Source organism: Haliotis asinina, chromosome 2 (assembly GCF_037392515.1).
Source record: "Haliotis asinina isolate JCU_RB_2024 chromosome 2, JCU_Hal_asi_v2, whole genome shotgun sequence".
Lineage (NCBI taxonomy): Eukaryota > Metazoa > Mollusca > Gastropoda > Lepetellida > Haliotidae > Haliotis > Haliotis asinina.
In genome coordinates this window covers 10,418,170-10,428,169 of record NC_090281.1, presented here as the reverse complement: position 1 = coordinate 10,428,169, position 10,000 = coordinate 10,418,170, and the positions used below count along the sequence as shown (strand labels likewise).

The window sequence follows — 10,000 nt, the reverse complement described above, 5'->3', positions numbered from 1 at the left end:
CTGTTTGGTAAGTCCCAAGGAATACTCTATCCGGGTGAGTTCTTTCGGAAAATTAAAGCACTGTTTGTTTCTGTTCACAATCCGAACAATAGCATCCTGAGCCTTAATTCGCACTTTCTCTCGTTCCTCGGGTGGATAATTCTCTAAAAATTCCTGAAACGAATCCTCTCTGAAGTCTATTTCAACCGAAGAATTCAAACCATCTCTCGCCAAACAGATCGTGAAATCCCAATACTTGTCCTTATCTGACTCTGGTTCTGAAGGTATCGACGCCACATCCTCCATCATGGCAGCCATAGCTGCATCTGACACATTCATCTGGTCTGCCCAACTAAGCTGTGAAAGACTTTCCTGAAAACCAGCCTTCTTTCTACCCTTTTCTTTACGTCTACGCTTCTTTCTTTTAGGAACTGTTGTTTCTATGCTATCTCCATCTCTGTCACTATTCTTGTCCTTATCCTTCTCTGTTTCTGCATCCATATCTGACTCTTCTGAAACACTAATGTTCTCTGTTACGGCCGACTCTGAAACACTATGTTCCACCTGCATGTGAACCATATCCTGAGCAACACCTGCACAATCCTTCTGCACATCTATCTGTTCTGTCACTGTTTCTTTCACAACATCTGACATTCTTGTTCTTCTCTCCTCCATGCACATAGACCGTACATGTCCATACTTGTGACACTTCAAACATAATGGTAAGCGTCCAGGAGCTGTAATGAGAATCTTTTGCCTCTTACCAAAATTAACAACATGTGGTATCTTCTCCAGACAGTTGTCCTCTAGCTCCAGCTTTACATACCGAGTTCCAGTAAACAGTTGCTCTCCTTCTACAAGTCTCCTCTCCCAGTGAACATTCAAAACTTTACCAAACTTGGCAAAATAGTTCCTAAGGAAGTCATCCGTAACTGTCGCATGAAGCCAATGCACTCTAAGTTCCACAACCTGTGCTCCATAATGGGAAAAAACAATCACATTCCTTCCATACTCAAGACGTCTCATTCTCTTCAAAGTCTCTGCTTGGTCCACTGTTCTAAACGTAATGAAATACTGCCCACTCTTTTCCGTGCACCATATCCCAACACAATCCTTTACTCTGAAAGTAGGACAGTTAGCTCTCAGAACCTGTACAAGATCCTCCCTGGAAATATTCCTCACCTGGGAATCAATCCTTACTGTACGGGCTGCACAATCCAAGTCCAAGAAAGACTCAGGAATTTCCTCAATCTGAACAGCACTAGCTAAAGCCATGGTGAAAAGAGGGGAGACCACTCAAGGCCACACAACTAGCAACTAGTTGATGCCCACTCGTAGACCTGGTGAAAAGAAGAGTCAGTAAAATGAGACACAGCAAACAAAACAGGAAACACTTTTCAGCACTCCATGAGGAGATGACCGCTTCTCAGACTAAGATACTACTTGATCTTAGCCAAAAGGCCGAGAAGCGATGCCGGTTGTCGGCTTGCGCCGGCAAAATACCTCTATACCCACAGCATCTCATTAAGGGGCTGGATATTTACATTCCCTCTTTCAAAATATTCACCTCCAAAATTACACGCACGAAAACACGCAATTTCGGACCACGGGCGAGGGCCACGGCCAAAATGACCTTCTTTGTGGTGAAATACGACAATTTGTGTCAAGGCAGCAAAATGTGTAAATAACCTTATTTATTTCTTTGAAGAAACAGCGCTTGCGCTAAAACGTCGGGCCGACGTAGGAAAAACGTCCTGCAGCTAGGGCCATGAGCCTGTGGATCGGCGCTTAATGAACGAGGCGTGGGGACAGCAATTGGAAGAGTTTCTGCAGTCCCGACTTTGAGAAAGTCGCGCCCAGACAAGCGTGAAAAAAAAAACACAGCAACTGACCGCGTGGACTAAATCCACTAAACTTAAATACATTTCACGTATCAAAACAATGTTAGGGTAGGTGAATTTTAGTTAGAAATGTTGTTTTAATTAAGAAATGGAATGAAAGTTAAACAAACTTTGAAATTTCAATGTAAACTGACCCGGGAGAAACGCGCCGAGGCTTCTGGTACTTCCTTACCACTTGAAAACACTTTCTAGGGTTAGCTGGCGCTTAAGACGTGTGTTATCGACGGGGCAGAATGTGGTTGTGAGGGTGTGATTGTCTACGACGTAATTTCCGGCGTGCGACATCATGGCCGACGTCCTTGGATACGGGGACACAAAACAACTGCAAGTGGAAAATAAATCACTTTGAGGAACTTCCCGGGGCTTGGTTTGGACGGAGTACAATGTGGTTGAGTGGATGGGTCCATTTCTACAGTTTGGCTGTGGTTGCATGGTGCCTCCAGTGAAACGGACGCGCGAAAAGGGAGGGGACGGCGCAAAGTGAGATGAAAAAAGTGAAATGAAATGTGAAAAAGAGAGGGCTAAGTTAAGGGTTCTATTTTTTAATTTGTATTATGAGTGGTGGGCCATTCCCGGAGGTACTGCAATACCGGGTCAACCCGTGATGAGGGCGGAGCAAGCTCCGTGGCACCTCATCCCGTTGCAAAAATCAGTTTAATATCGATGTCTCCAATAGGAGACGTATCAGATATTAAGCTGATAAGAACAGATACTACACTTTGATCTTAGCCAAAAGGCCGAGAAGCGATGCCGGTTGTCGGCTTGCGCCGGCAAAATACCTCTATACCCACAGCATCTCATTAAGGGGCTGGATATTTACATTCCCTCTTTCAAAATATTCACCTCCAAAATTACACGCACGAAAACACGCAATTTCGGACCACGGGCGAGGGCCACGGCCAAAATGACCTTCTTTGTGGTGAAATACGACAATTTGTGTCAAGGCAGCAAAATGTGTAAATAACCTTATTTATTTCTTTGAAGAAACAGCGCTTGCGCTAAAACGTCGGGCCGACGTAGGAAAAACGTCCTGCAGCTAGGGCCATGAGCCTGTGGATCGGCGCTTAATGAACGAGGCGTGGGGACAGCAATTGGAAGAGTTTCTGCAGTCCCGACTTTGAGAAAGTCGCGCCCAGACAAGCGTGAAAAAAAAAACACAGCAACTGACCGCGTGGACTAAATCCACTAAACTTAAATACATTTCACGTATCAAAACAATGTTAGGGTAGGTGAATTTTAGTTAGAAATGTTGTTTTAATTAAGAAATGGAATGAAAGTTAAACAAACTTTGAAATTTCAATGTAAACTGACCCGGGAGAAACGCGCCGAGGCTTCTGGTACTTCCTTACCACTTGAAAACACTTTCTAGGGTTAGCTGGCGCTTAAGACGTGTGTTATCGACGGGGCAGAATGTGGTTGTGAGGGTGTGATTGTCTACGACGTAATTTCCGGCGTGCGACATCATGGCCGACGTCCTTGGATACGGGGACACAAAACAACTGCAAGTGGAAAATAAATCACTTTGAGGAACTTCCCGGGGCTTGGTTTGGACGGAGTACAATGTGGTTGAGTGGATGGGTCCATTTCTACAGTTTGGCTGTGGTTGCATGGTGCCTCCAGTGAAACGGACGCGCGAAAAGGGAGGGGACGGCGCAAAGTGAGATGAAAAAAGTGAAATGAAATGTGAAAAAGAGAGGGCTAAGTTAAGGGTTCTATTTTTTAATTTGTATTATGAGTGGTGGGCCATTCCCGGAGGTACTGCAATACCGGGTCAACCCGTGATGAGGGCGGAGCAAGCTCCGTGGCACCTCATCCCGTTGCAAAAATCAGTTTAATATCGATGTCTCCAATAGGAGACGTATCAGATATTAAGCTGATAAGAACAGATACTTTTTTCTTTTTTATAAAATTTATTGCCGAAAAATAAATTTTGTACAGTCGCGTACAGCGCTGTCACTGCAGGGCCGCCTAAAAGTATCACAGTTTGTGGGCCCTGCAGTGTGAACAGAGTAAGGAACTACAGAGGAAAGGAAAACATCAAAACCAAAACAACCATAATGAAGTAAAGCAACATACACAGAAAAACAGACAGAATAGTAAGATGGCAAAAAACACCGGCTGCCCTACCCCGGCTGCAGATACAAAATACAAGGCAGTGAGGACAAGGGGACAAGCAATCAGGGCATACAGACCTATAATGGACAAAAGACACCAAGATCAGTTACTCTACAGTAAAGAGTCTTATACATGGAAGACTAGGTTATAATCTGTACCAACGGAACAAAACAAAGAAGTAGAGAGCCAATAATCAGAAAAGGTGGAGAAAGAGAAACGGAGAAAGTCAGCTCTGATTCGTGTCCTAAGGAATGACAAGAAACGCAAAACAATATCATTTCCAGTTAAGTGTTTGTGCTCAAACTTATTCAAATTTCGAACTAACCAAATGGAATATTTCGCCAAAGTTAAAAGATACAAACACACAGCTTTCCGACATGAATTTGGTATTTTCGGTACCAAAGTGAACCGAATACACTCATTACCTTTTTGCAATAGGCCAAAAGAGAGATGATGTAGCCAATTGAAAATGATATCCCACAACACTGTAACACACGGGCAATAGATAAAAAGGTGATCCGAAGTTTCTATTGCCATACGACAGAGAGCACAGTTTGGAGTGACAGCCATTCCCCGGGCATAGAGAAGATACCCTAAAGGGAGAGAACCATAAATGAGACGATAATTTACAGATTTTGAAATGGGATCCACGAAAGGATGATGTAAATTAAGCCAGACTTGCCTAAACTGAATACGTGGATACAAAGGCTCAACCTTATTTTCCAAAAGGGGTTGCAAGAGACACCAATAAAACTGTTTAGAGGAGAATCGAAAAATATCTACCAACGAATTCGAATGGACTGTCTCAAAACGTTTGAGTGCCAAAAAGCAATGTTGGTAGAAAGGGGGCATCGTCTCAGAATGGGGAAATAAAAGAGAAGCAAAGTCAGGACGATAGTGACGTAAGGACATTCCTAGCCAATACTTAGCAAAGTAAATCCACTTAGCTGAAGAATGAGACACTAAATTTTGAAGATGCCGTAAATATAAGGCTTGTAATTTGGATGGAATGTGAATCACACCCAATCCTCCATCCAAAATTGGCTTATAACACACAGAACGCCGAATAGGCTCAGCAGTGGAGTGCCAAATGAAGCGAAAAGTCTCTCTTTGAAAGAGATCAACATAATGTTTAGAATAAATGGTAACCGCTCCCCGGTACCACAGCTTAGATAAGGCCACGACATTGCACACAATAGTTTTGCCAAAAATAGACATGATACGCCCTTGAGTAAGATTCAGTACTGAGCGGAATTTAGATAGTATAGGATGAAATTGATCGTCTGCATGAACCGCCTTGCCTGTCATAATTCCAAGAATTTTTGATTGCTCGATCCAAGAAATACCAAAAGGATGATCAGACCGACTACTCCATTTGCCAACAAAAATACCATGAGATTTTGCAAGATTCAATTTAGAGCCAGACGCTTTGCCAAAATAAGAATAAGTTGTCAAAAGGTGGCCAATAGAAGCGTCCGTAGTGCAAAATCCAAGACCATCATCAGCAAAGGCAGATATTTTTGCTGAGTCATCTGTACCCGGTAATTTGACACCATGAATTTGAGAATGGTTTCGAATGTAGTGCAAGAGAGGTTCTAGTGCCAGGACATACAGAGAAGGGGACAAGCCACATCCCTGCCGGACAGACCTCGTTACAGGAAAAGGCCTGGAAATGTGCTGATTAATTATAAGTGCACTAGATATGTCCGTATAAAGAATTTGAACCCATTTCTGAAAATTAGGACCAAAGCCAAAAGCGTCCAAGACTTTAAACAAAAACTGATGAGAGACCCGATCAAAAGCCTTCTCTTGGTCTAAACTAATAAAAGCACAAGGTAGATCTTTTTGATCTACATAATCTAGCACATTACGTATAAGATGGCAATTATCATGGATAGACCTGCCTGGAACAGCACAAGTTTGATCTAAATGCACGATGCTACCTATAACCTTTCCTAAACGTGTGCATAACAATTTGGAAATGATTTTCACATCAACATTTAATAATGAAATAGGGCGCCAGCTGCGAACATTAGTTGCATTATTAATGTCCTTACAGAGCAGAGTAATATAGGAGGTTTTAGAGGAAAGAGGAAGACTACTCTGAAGAAAGCACAGTTGAACAACACGAAGAAGGACATCACCAAGAAACTCAAAAGTAGACACATAAAATTCCTTAGAAAGCCCATCCGGACCTGGAGATTTATTATTCTCCATAGCCTTAAGGGTGTTTAGAATTTCATCTCGAGTAATGTCCCCTTCCAGTGAAGCCGAATCATCCGAAAGAAGCGTGGGTAAATCAGCAAGGAATTGATTACAAATTCCATCATCAATGGGCTCATAGCCAAAGAGGTCGCTATAAAAATCAACAAAAACGCCCATGATGTCACGAGAGGTAGTGACAGTATGGCCATGAGAGTCTAAAATGGAGGTGATAGATTTTTTTTTACCTCTCTGTGCTTCCTTGCGTAAAAAATAGCTGGAAGGTTTTTCACCCGCTTCGAGGTCCTTAGCTTTAGAACGGACTAAAGTACCCCTGAATTCCAACATTTCCAAATCATAAAGTTGTTTCTTTACAGCCGCAATTTGATCGGAATAAAGGCCAGGATGTAAAGATTCAGCATGGCATAAAGTTTTATACTGAGTACGTAAATCCACACTGAGAGATGCTCTATCGGACTTTCGATCCTTGGCTAGTAATTGAAGAAAATATTGAATTTTTAGTTTGAAAGCATCCCACCATTCCAAAGTAATTGATGCCAAAGGGGGAATATGAGTTAAACAAAACCCTTCAAACAAAAGTTTGAATGAGTCATCAAATAACGAATTATTACATTTAAAGTAACCAGGACCAAACTGAACGCCAGCAAAATCTTTCAGCTTAAATGACACATAATCATGATCAGAAAAAGAACAAGGCAAAATAGCTGAAGTAACAAGGGCACAACTAAGAGAAGATGAAATATAGAAACGGTCCAGACGAGACCCAACACCAGCTGTATTGCGCCAAGTCATGGTCTGGGAACCAGGAAACAAAGTACGATAGACATCAAATAATGAAAAGTCAGAGACCCATTGTCTGATAATATTAGCCCCAGGTTGATTAGAGGCACTGCCACCAACCTTGTCTAAGGTAATGTTTAAAACACAATTAAAATCCCCCCCTAAAATAAGAAGCTGATTAGTGACAAAAAACTTTTCTATAGCATGAAAAAAGACAATGCGATCGGCAGGAATATTAGGGGCATAAACATTGATAAAACGAACATTGTAACCATTAAAGCTGAGATCCACAACTAAGAATCTCCCTTCCAGATCAAAATAAAAATAATGAACACGAAAATTAATGTGTGATGAGACAATAAAGCCCACCCCACGACTAAAATTTGTGCCGAAGCTCCAGAAAGCCTTTCCCTGAAATTTAGACTCCAAACATTTAGCTGCCTTCAAATTAGAAATATGGGTCTCCTGGAGAAAAAGAAAATCAACAGAAGAGGTATTGAAAAATTGGGATAAAAGATGGGACTTATTAGAATTGTCTAATAGTCCATTACAGTTAAGGGAGACAAACTGATACATACAAGAGTTGTTTGGTCAAAACTAACTGGATGTAAACAACAGAACCATAACACATAGCAATGCAAAAAGAAGCAACATAAGACATCCAAGTGAACAAAGAATAGGAGGCGTACATAAAAGCCGTCCAAAGAAGGACTAGCGTACAATAACATCCTAACTAACAAGGAAAACAACAAGGATAAGCGGTTCACAAACAAACAACAACACAAAAAAGAACACAAAGAGCAAAATACATAATATATCATCAAGGAGAAATTGAAATACAGTAAAAAGAACATGGTATGCAAAGAAAGAGACCTTTGGCAGTACAGAGAGAAAAAGGAATCAAGTGAAAATAAAGCTGCTAAACAGCTAATTATAACACAATGCAACCATGCTAACAGTTGTCCCAAAAATCGCAACCATAAACCCCAAAATACATAAAACACAGTCGCACAATAACCCACCCTCCATCCCTCAAAGGAAACAAAAAAGATACCCACCAACAGAGGGGGTGCTACAACCAAAAAAGACACCCAGAGGCACAGAGGATACAGTACAAAATCACAAACAAGAATAAAGCAAAAGAAAATTTGAAAGGGCGAAGCCACTACGACGACACACTCAGCATTATTACAGCTAAAATTCGCCCGAGGGAACATCACCACGAGCCTTAAGGACAAAAAGGCACAACGGGCAAGATGCGTACATAAAATCGCATGTGACTCAAAACAGCCATCCCCAAAATACCGAATAAAGCTGATAATCCCACCCAAAAAGGTACAAAAACACCCAAATAAAGATACCACAAACAAGACAGAACTAGTAAGGACAGAAAGGAAAAAAAAACCGGGAAAAAACGAGAAAAATAAAATAAAATAAGGGAAATAAAAGTTTAAATGGAAATGGAGCACGCTCATGCGGTGTAGACACCACAAAGGAACCCACCCCGGCAACCCAGCAGTATTGCGTGGTGCAAGGAGTAAAATCCCACACCCCACCCAGCCAGGCACACAGCACAAAAAACCGGAACAAACCAACGGAAAGCAATAAAACCTACTCACAAAAGAAGACTTACGTATGTTCGAGCAAGACCTGAAGACAAAAAGGGAAAAAGGTATAAATAGCAAATATACATCATGGAACATACAGAAGGAGAAACTATACATGTTACGGGCAAAAGTGGCAAAATAGACACTCCCATAGAGGGAGAACCTGGCGGTCACAGCAGAGTCCATTAATCAGTCTCTATAGTCCGGGGACACAAAACAGATCATTAGCGCAGGGCTCCTGGAAAGAAAACAACCATTAGGGGGGATCAGGGACATCCACAGTGATATTCCGACGTTTGGTGGATGGAGACCTGTCCACAGAAACCTGTGCAGCTGCAGCCACGCCCTTGGGAATGGCAGATGTGGACCTCTGCTTGGACTTGGTACGCTGCCGGGATGTGTGAGGCACCTGAAAGTCAGTGAGCATTAAAGAGTCGTCGTCACTGGCCATGTCCAGGAGGGGCATGGCAGCAACGTCAGCAAACGTCCGAGGTGAAACAGAATCATCTGGCACCGGCTTAGCAGAAGCAATGTCAAGGTCACCTAGGGAGGTGGAAGGCACGTCCAACATAGCCTGATCCCCTTCCTGACTAAACACTGGGGGGGTCGATTCTGTGGCAAGGTCCTCAGGGGCTGTGTCAGATTCATTAACAGGTTTAGCCTGACGAGGGGGAGGTAACAAGGACAGTTCCTCAAGGAGAGCAGCTTCCCTGGCCTTCCTGTTTTGGAAACTGTCGGGACAGTCAGCCCTACTGTGTCCTAACTTATAACACCTCAGACAGATGGGCATGCGACCAGGGGCAGTGACCAACATGGAGACCCTATCCCCCAGCCGGACGATATAGGGAATCCGTTCCTTTCCATCTTGGTTGAGTTGGATCCTGAGAACCCTAACACCCGTTTTCAGAGGGGCACCATCAATTAGAACTGTCTCATGATTAATACTAAGAATGTCTCCAAATTTACCGAAGTAGGTCCGCAGGAATTGATCTTTAACTACACCATGGACCCAGTGGATTCTCAGATCCATGATCTCAACCTCATATGGCGTAAAATGGAGGATAAGTTTGTCATGACGCAATGACCCAGTATGCACTAACAAACGGGCCCGATTGTCTTTGCGAAATGTCACATACCAAGTGCCAAGTTTTTCTGTCTTCCAGACAGAATCCAATTCACATGTTTTCAATTTAAAACAAGATTTAAGCAGTCTTACCAAGTCCTCACGATCCAAACGGCCTCCTTCTGTTTCAATACGAACAGTCTTCCTGGAAGCAGCAGCATCATAGAAGTCACTTGCAATGGGAGGGGCGATAACAGCTCCTCGAAAGGCCATGGTGAAGAAAAAATGGGGGGAGACCCGAAGGTCACACAACTGCTTGAGCAATTGATGCC

At 42.7% G+C, this 10,000-nt stretch overlaps 1 non-coding gene and 1 pseudogene across 1 annotated transcript; both read right to left on the bottom strand.

Moving 5' to 3' along the window:
* Positions 1-2,436: 2,436 nt before the first annotated feature.
* LOC137275155 (U2 spliceosomal RNA) lies at positions 2,437-2,629 on the bottom strand. Its single transcript, XR_010956474.1, has one exon. It is a non-coding gene; the product is annotated as a U2 spliceosomal RNA (small nuclear RNA).
* A 984-nt stretch (positions 2,630-3,613) lies between these two features.
* On the bottom strand, positions 3,614-3,794 carry LOC137274862 (U2 spliceosomal RNA; annotated as a pseudogene).
* Between the last annotated feature and the right edge of the window lie 6,206 nt (positions 3,795-10,000).